Consider the following 9,427-nt stretch of genomic DNA (forward strand, 5'->3'; position numbering starts at 1 on the left):
CTTTTGGAAGAGCCCTGCAGTGTGATGGGGGATGGAGCCATTACACTTGCATACACTGCTGGCTGGTAGAAATGACTGGTAGAAACGAATGAATGGAGTTTAATGCAGAAGATATTTTTTTCTGTTGGCTTTCTGTGTGAATCATATTAGAAGCTCCAGCAACAGATATTTTTATACGTGTCATTCTAATTTCAAACAAAATTATGCTTTCATTTTCCAGTAACATCCATAAGAGGTTTGTCCCACTGGGAAAGTAAATTAAACCTAACATAAAATTGTCCGCAGCTCTCTCCAGAATATAGCTGAGGTAGAAAGCCTGCTCGGCTGCTTTTAGGCAAAGTGGGAGCCTGCTGAAAGGCTTGTGACTTGCTTTGTTTCAAAATAGTTTGGTGTCCAATGAATTGGGCATGTGGTTTATTGATCTGGTTATGTATGAGCCAGGAAACCTCTGAAGCCTGTGTTCCTAAATGACCTAATTGCTGTAAAGCTTTGGATGAGCTAGGCAGGTCAGATAAGCAAGAAAACCAAAGGTTTTGTTGGATATTCTTATTTGTGATAGGACTTCGGGATGAAATATTGGAACCTGTGATGCCTGGCTTGAAATACGACTCAGTATATTCTGCATTACTCACTGAGCAGACTGATGGATTAAATCTGAAATGAGTACACTTGAAACTTCCAGATACGGTATTTTTCACAGCACTTTTTTAAAAACTCCATCGTTAGATCACAGCAGCACAACCTACCACTCACCAGTTTATGGTGCCTGGAATTTTGGTGAATATGGTGATTTTTGGTGATTTGGAATATAGTGAGAGGAGTTTATGTTGCATTCAAGAGAAACGAGTTTATATTGCATTCAGTACACACCCTCCTGCAGTCTGTGGCATGTGCCCCTACTCAGCATCTCCCCAGACAGAGAAGGCATGATGTCTCTTTAGACAGGAGACATGTAAATCTTTGAAATTTCCCCCCAACCTTCAGAATCCAAAATTTGCATCACAGCCTGAGAAGTCAATCCATAAGTTTCAGGAATATGGGGATGAGATTAAAGACACATTTTATTTTTCATAGTGTTATTCTTCTATTATTTTTTCTTTTGGTTTCAAATGAGAAAGGACATAGAAATAAAGGAGTCCCTGAGATTCTGCCTGGCGTCATTAGCGCTTGGAAAGACTGCCACGGTCCATCTGGCCATGAAAAGCAGGCTCTGCTTTTCCCGCTGTGGTGCTTGTATCAGTGGTGCCTGGGGAAGCATCTCAGCCCCCTGGTCAGGTGAAGAAGTACTGGTGATGCTGCTGTCCTCCATGGACCAGGATGCATCTGATCCCGTGGGAAGCAGCCTGAACCTTAGATCTCCCCAAGGGTTCAAATGGATGCCCTGAGGGATCCTTATCCATTAGCCATGGGCTGTGTATAAGGCAGTTTTTCTTTGGCTACTGAAGAATCGTGCAGTGTGAGTTATATTGGATACTCAGGTGACAGGGAAGGTGGATGTGTGGGGTGAAGACAGGGCATGGTGTGCACACGGAGAGAGCAGAGTAAGATTAACATCTTAATATGGGAAATACTTAATCCTGTGAAGCAGACATCCCCAGATAATCTGCTAAATGTGGCCTACAGGCCAGTGCAAATGAGCGTATCCCTCGGAGCAGGGTGCTTGGCTGAGCCCTTGTCTGTTAATGTGGTTAGCAGCCTGCTGTGAGGGGATCTGCACAGCGCTGATAAGGCAAGTGCACGGCAGGAGCACGAAGAAGCACAGGGAAAGCTGTTGCCTCTGAGATATTAGCAGTGACTTGGTTGCCCTCTTTCTCCACCTGACCTGTCCAGAGTTACATGCCTTCCTCTGTCCCCACAGCCCGACCGTGTCCTTCACATCCTTGTGACAATCCGAGGTATTTGCTGTCACAGCGTGCGCCCAGCACTGGCAGGTTTGGCTGCCCGGAGGAGGCAGGGAGGACAAGCAGGAGCAAGCGAGCCTGCACCTGGGTCCTCTGCCTGAGGTTTTCCGTCATCCTCCTTGGCCTCCGATCACCAGTAAGCACTGGTGTTAGACTCAGAGAGGCTGCTAGACCATGGACATCACCCTCGCATCTCTAATCCTCCCCACTGCTGTTGCCAACACCAAGCTCCTGAGCCATTTGCCCTTGCCTTGTCCTCTCCCTTGCCATGGGTGCTGTGGAATAAGGAGATGTCTCTCCCTTCATGTGCTTCCAAAGGCCTTCCAAAAGCCTTCTCCTGAGCCCTTGGGAGGGTTCATGGATAGTAGGTGGCACTGAGGAAGGCACAGCGGGGCCCCGTGCTGGGGCGGTGCTGTGGCTGCCGAGCCCATTACGGTTCTGTAGGGCCTCATTAGCACTCGTTACTTTGGTTATGTTCACTTGCGATTAGTTACGCTGGAATTGTTGTAGGAAGTTGCAGGCTTACTTAAGCAGAAATTAACCATAAACATAAAAAATAAATTATAAGAATGCCTAGGGGAAACTCCTCTAAAAATATAGCATTCAGCCGGCAAGGCAAATTCCTGATTAAACAAGCAGCTGCTCTCTGTCCGCGGGGGAGGCGACGTTTCTTCAGTTTCATTAGCAAAGGTGCCAAAAGGTTGGATCATTGTGGATGAGCAAGGACAGTGGTGGCTTCTCTGGCTGGAGGCCCAGTGAGGTGGAAGCCAGGTCTGCACCATGCTTTGTCCTCAAAGGGCAAGAGAAAAAGGGAGGTGAGGGTGCACTGCCAGCCAGCCGGCAGTGAGCAGGGTGGGAAGGGGGAGACATTTGCTGGGGTGTAGGATGTGTCCTCTGCCCTTGACCATGGTGGAGGAGGAAGATGTGACCTGAAGAGACCCATTTGCTGTGCCAGCTGCCTTCCTTGGGGGTCCCAGGTGTGGAAACCCTTCACAGCAGTGCAGCCCAGAGTACTTGGCTGGGGCTGGGGCTGCCAGCAAGCACGGCAACTCACCAGGGAGCCTGTCACCCTTCCCTTGTCCTCTCCTGGGCTTGTACCCCCCTAGCTGAGCTGGTCAGAAGGTGATTTCTGCTCTTTGATCTGGGCTGTGACACCAGGGCAAGTCCTCAAGCGGAGGCTGCCATGGCGGGATGAGGTTGCTCCATGTCCATAGCAGGGTTTAAAACAGGATGAATTATAGCCTAGGGAGAAACTCCGAGTGTTTGTAACTTCTGGTACTCTCTGGGCTGAGAATTGGAAATAGGAGCCTTTTTTTTTTTTTTTTTTTTTTTTTCCTGATGAAAAATGATTTTCACCCATTGATGGATAATGTTTTCATTTAGGTTGGCTTTCTTCTTCTTTTGCCTGAATGCCGCAGGTCATTCCCATCTACAGCTTTCAAAAAGCTGTGATGTTCTTGTGAAATACTTCAGAGTCATAAATCAGGTTTTCAGGTCAGCTCTGCTTACCTAGGCTTATCTCAATCCCCTCTTCATATCAGGATAACCTCTCCTGCCCCTCTTCCCAGCTGCCCTGGCTGCCGCCAGTGCTCTGTGACAGGACGGGCAGTGGCACCGTCCTTCATCAACAGGGACCAGGGCAGTCCCAACCCACTCAAACAGCCCAAGTGGAAGGTGGAAACCACAGCTTTGAAACATGACATGTTCGGAAAGTTTAGCCCCAGAGATGGGGGTCATCTTTCTATGTCTTCATGCGGCTGTCCATGAAGAGGCTCCACATGCCCCAGCAGGACCGTGGCCTCAGGGCTGGGCCTAGGATGTCTCCAAGCCCCCAGCCCTGGGGACATCCCCCAGAGCTTGTCCTGAGCCCGCCTCGTGTTCCCCAGCAGCAGGGGCTCGGAGACCAGAGCAGAAGGGGAGGTTTTTGCCCCACAGCCCCCAGTGCGGGGCTAGGCCCTTTGTCCCGAGGATCCTGCCAGGCACGAGGGTGGCTCCCATAGTGCTCCCTGCATGTCTCAGGCACGTTATGTCCCTGGGGCAATCCAGTATTGCTCCAATATGACGTGATTCACTGGCTTTTGGCACCTAGGAAGGGTTTTATGGAGAGACAAGATGACAAACAACCTCCGTGGAAAAGGCAGGCATGTAAACCTACTGCCCCCACCCCATGGTGGCGAGGGCTGCTGTCAGCTCTCAGGTGACCAGAGGATATTCATCTGGTGAGTGCTGACACGGGTGAGAAGACCGGATCATGTGGTGGACACGTCCTATCTTCGATCCCGCACGCTGCTCCCGTTTGACCGCGTGGGTACACGAGCACGTCAATAGGAATTTGGCAGGCACATTGGCAGGCAAACCAACAGACAAAACCGAGTTGAACTGTCCTGAGAAAAGCAGCAAACCCAGAGTGCCTGCTGCTGGCACTGCTCACGAGAAGCACTGAGATGGATGCAGAGCCGGGGTCCTGCCATGGGGTCTGTTGGGGCACAGCGCCCTGCTGCCACCTCTCCAAGGCCCCAGAGCCACCCACGGGTGGCTGCGGCTGAGCTCTGTGAACCTGGGGCCTTTGCCCTGCCCGACTATGGCTGCTTTCTATTCTTGCTTCCCTGTTGGGGCCACAGTTCAAGGGCTGGGGAGGTATGTGGTAAGGGAGCCGGGGAGAAAGTTCTCCCTCCCCGCTGCACCTCCCTTGCTACCGCCCTGCCACCCACCTGCCAGCCGGGTGGCAGTGTGCTGGGGGAACTGGTGGAAGGGGAGGGACAGGAGGAGGAGAGAGGGGAGTTTTGGCCTTAACTCTTGCTGTATCTCTTTGGCTGCCAGTGGATTCCCTGCCTGGACGCCGGTGGGACGGGACGGGCTTGCCCGGCAGAGCTCGCCGGGTGCAGGTGAGCTGGGTGCAGGTCTGGTGGCTGTGCCGGTGTCTCCTGTCCAACCCTGCCAGGGGAGAGCTTCCAGCACCACGCAAAGGGAGAGAGGGTGAGAAATAACCAGCTTGGAGCGGCACAGGGAAGAGGCACTGGAGGCTGCAGCAGAGCAAGAGGAGTCCTCAGGCTGAGAAGAGAGCAGGGCAGAGATGGGGATGGAGGGCAGCGATGGCTGGGTGCGGGTAAACATGGGAGGAAAGGTGCTAGGGCAAGCAGGAAACAGAGATGTCCTCTCCCCCCATCCTGCCCTGCAGAGGTGCTGGCCCTCTGCTGGCACATGGATTTGGGGCTGCGGTTCCTGGAGGTGTGTTCGGCAGTGTGCTGCTGGTTCTTCCTGCTGTGGGTGTCCCCACGTCTGTTCCTGGTTTGGGGTGAAGAAAGGGAGGGCACGGAGAAGGCACAGTCTGTGCATGTGCTAAACTCTGGGCACCGGCGGGTGTGTTTGTGAACAAACCCAGGCAGAGCGCAAGGGGGTTTCATAACACCTGACCCACATCTCCTTAAATCAACAGTGCTTTTAAAGTAATCACTGCTAATCAGGGCTTTCATGCAATGTCATTGGAAATGTTATTGCCCCGCTTCTTCCTCTTTGACAGCCGCTGATAGGAGAGGCTGAACTTTGGACCTGACCTCTGCAAGAGCCCAGCATTGCTGGACTCACGGGCACAGATGCAGTCCTCGCCGAGGGCTGGCTGATGAATCCCGTGCCTTGTCCCTGCCTGCCAGTGCTCCTGGGCAGGGCACCAAGCCCACAGGAAAGGTGTGGTGCCCTGCGGTGAGGAGCAGGCACATCTCCTCTTGCAGGCGCAGGATGCCGTGGCAATGGGTGGGTAGGATGCACGTACACATGCACTGCCGCAGGCACTGCTGGCAGTGGGGCACAGAGCCCTCGAAGTCACAGCCAGCAACCTCCTCTCTGCCTGCCCTGATTTTGTGTGTTGTGCCTGTCCTGAGTCTACAAGGCTCAGATTTTAGGTGCTGCAGAGGTTAGGGTTTTCATGCACAACTGCATTTGGGCATGCTCCCCAAATTTGCAGCCCCGGTGAGGTGGCTGCAGGGCTCCGTTTCCATTGCCCAGGACTGTGTCCTATCCCTGTGGGGTCCCCCCCAGCCTGCACATCAGGTCACTGCCTCCTGCTCCTGCTCCTGCTCTGGTTGCATACTATGGGGTCTTGTGCTACCGGGAAGTGGGTACGGCCAAGGTATAAGCTAAGCAAAGGTCTCAGGTGTATTTGATTCAGTGTGAAGGCAGAGAATGGTTTCTGAACATGTTTACATCCTATTTATGGACTTCATTGGTTAGTCTTGAGTTTTTTCTAGGCTACGTACAAAACAACCTCTATATCTGTCCTCTACAGCAGGGACAGTGAACCACGGGCATCGGGAGACTAAGCCAGCAGGGAGAACAACAGCCTATGCTGCTTTTAGCAAGGGATGGGATGCGGGCAACAGGTCCAGCCTCTGCTGGGTGCTGGGCAGGCTCTGGTAACAGAGGGCCGGGCAGGAGCCATTTTGTGCTTCCTGATCTGGGGCTGTGCTCTGTGAAGGACAATGCTCATACTCCTCGCGGCTTGCATCACGGATGTACGTGTTGTTAGCATACCCGCAGTCGCTCCTCATCTCACTCTTGCCGGTGTCAGTAAGCAGCAAACTCGCCAACTGCAGGAGCGTGGCCCTGGTTTCACACTGGAGGGAATGGAAGCAGGGTCTGAGCCTTGTGGCAGCCTCCTGTGCCCTATGAACCTTGCTGAACAGATGCTTTGAGAATGCCCCGTAGCCCACGCAACCTGCAAGTTGATTAAAAGTTGTAAAGAAGGCAGCTAGCTTTCAACAGCTTGAAAAGCAAGGCATTTTAATTCTGACTGCTGTCCTGGAGCTGATCATTTTTTTCTCTTGCTACACCTTTCCTTGCCCTTCTCCTTCTTGCAGCTGCAGTGAGCAATGCCCCAGCAGTGTTTGGGTTTGGGAGCAGCTGTCCTTATTCATGTCGCTGCTCTCAGACTGTCTGGGAAGCACTTACTGCTAATAATTTTCTGTCCATCTTGCAGATATGACCTACTCCAGCAGCAGCCCTCATGCACTAATCCAGCTGGGTTTGTTCCCTCAGCTGTGCCCTGGCTCTGCTACTCCTCACAGAGCCCTGACTTTCTGTCCCTGCTCCCTCCACCTGCCATCAAAATGCGATGCAGGCTTTTGGCTGCTGACCAGCTGCCAGCTCGTATCGTGCAACCAGTGAATTTTCTGCGTCCTCCTGCTCCTCCTTGTGTAACGCAACCTAGCCTTCCTTCTTTCTGATTCCTCCCTCCCCACCTCAGACTGCAGTTTCTGTGCTTGGCTGCTGCTCGTTCCACAACAAACCCAAGAAGCACAAATGCAATGCAGCTGTCTGCAGCATCGCCTGCAATTCCTCCTCCTGCAGCTCAGGCAACCCGTACGAGTGTCCAAAGGTGCTTTAAGTTGTGTGTCATCTGGTAAGCGTTATCTAGTGCTTGTTAGCAATGTCTCAATTGCTGTTTCATTGTTTGCGCATAAGATCTTCCTCCTCTCATTTGCCTTGAGATAAAAGAGCAGAAGAGGTCAAACAGACGGCGTTAGCTACCCAGTGGTAGGAGCTCCTGTGTGATGGCACTAGGCTTGGGGGAAGAAAAGCTTCAGGGGAGTCTCTGATGGCTTCTTTCTCCTGCAACAGAAACCCAAGCAGCTTCTTTCTCTTGTTCCTCATCTCATATGAGCAGCTCTCAATAAGCCCTTCTTGCCCTAGGAGTGGTTGAGGTGCCACCACATTTTGCTTTCAAAAGACATTTCATTCTTCTCTCTTTCCAGTTCCTGCCTCCTCCCTTTAATGATAGCCTGCTCCCAAGGGAAGCCAATAAATGTTTATCTCCTGCATCATGCTTTTGGCATGTTGCACTGAAGAGGTGAGCATCCACAGTGCTTCAGGTGTGTCTTTGGCCTTGCTTGCCTTGGGTGGCCATACCTGATGGATCCCGTGCTGGTAGGTGCAGGACAACACGGCCCAAAACTTGTGACCATGGACAGACAGGGCTACCTCCATCAGCTACTGAGGAAGGGACTTGTTTATGACTGCCTGCATGCTGCCTGCCTTTTTTTTAGAATCCAGGTGGGTTCTTATTTTTGCAGCATTAAATCTTGTGGAGAAAAAATTGGGCTGCCTGCATGCACCAAGCCTGTTGCTCTGGGTGGAAGGGAAGCCCTCTCTCCTCTGTGGGAAGAGGACAGGTCATGTCTGCCAGGGGTACTCCAGGCTTCTCAAAGCACTGAGGGATGAAAATAAAGCAAGGCACCTCTGAAAGAAATTGGTGAGGTCTGAGAGAGCTGAGGACAGAAGATGGAGGTGGTGGCTGAATGGGTCCAGGAGAGGGTCAGGATGGCATTTTAGCCATGGGAAGAGCTTTATAGCAGAGGAAAAAATAGGCTGAGAATTAAGAGGATTTTTCTCCAAATTTTGGTAAAGGGAGAGCAGTAAAATCACAGGCAGGCAGTGAGAGGCAAAGTTTTTTCTCCAAACTTGTGTGTGAAGGACAAGAGAATCGAAAGGGAGATGAAAATGCCTGCGTGTTGGGGAGGATGTAACACGGCGGGTGGCTGGGCTGCTGTGGGAGATTCAGATTGTTCCTAGCTGGAAACAAGAAGTTATTTGAGTCCCCATCTGGCCTGAGAACGTATAGGGCAGGAGCACAGTAGGAGCAGACATTCAGGAAAAGAGGCAGGAGGTGTGTGAATAGGCTTTCTCAGAGAAACAGCGGGCAATGCAGAGGAGGGAGATAATGGAGAGGTGTAATGCTGTGTCCTGCTTTGCCTGGGAGGGGAGAAGCTGGAGCTCATGCCACAGAGGGCCCAGATTTTAGGCTCTGGTTTAATCTACCACCTGTACACGGTTTAAAATAGGAACATAAATCCACCAGCACAGGATCTCCCTCTCCGGTCTGTGTTTTCCCAGCCAGTGCCCAAGCTTCTGGCTTTGTGTTGGCCTGGTGAGGAGCCCGGGGCTGGGCACAGAGTCCCAGCCCTGCTCCAGACATCCCGAGGCACTCGCTGCCTGGAATGGGTGAGAGGAGGTCTGAGCGTGCTCTCCCTCTGCCCTGTGTGAGACAGGCCTAACACAAAAACAGGAAAAACACAAATATTAGCAGAAATAGGCTGGCTCTTGGATCCTCCTTGCATTAAAAGAATAAAAGCAGAGAATTAGCTAAGTCCTCTCCTGTCAGCTTCTCATGACATCCTCAATAAGCCCAGACTTAAGCACCATTGTGCTTGATAATGTGCCCTGGACTGCAGCAAATTGGAACGTGCCAAGGACTGTGACAGATCAAACACGTTTCATTAAGTACGAGTTATTTTTTCTCTCCCATTTGACAGCGCGTGGAGCTCTGCTCCTCTCAGAGACGAGGAGGCTGTGCTGCAGCATCTGAATGAACTGATTAGCCAGCTGGCAGGCCGTGCAGCAGGCGGGCTCCTTGCAGGGGCTGAGAAAAGACTGGCAGCAGGACCTGGTCCTTCCACCTCCCCACCCAGCCCGGCAGGAAAGCTGACTGGAGGGGGCAAAGCTGGGGCCGAGAGCACCGCCGTGCTGGTGAGCTG

Source organism: Netta rufina (assembly GCF_964035555.1).
Source record: "Netta rufina genome assembly, chromosome: 1".
Classification (NCBI taxonomy): Eukaryota; Metazoa; Chordata; class Aves; order Anseriformes; family Anatidae; genus Netta; species Netta rufina.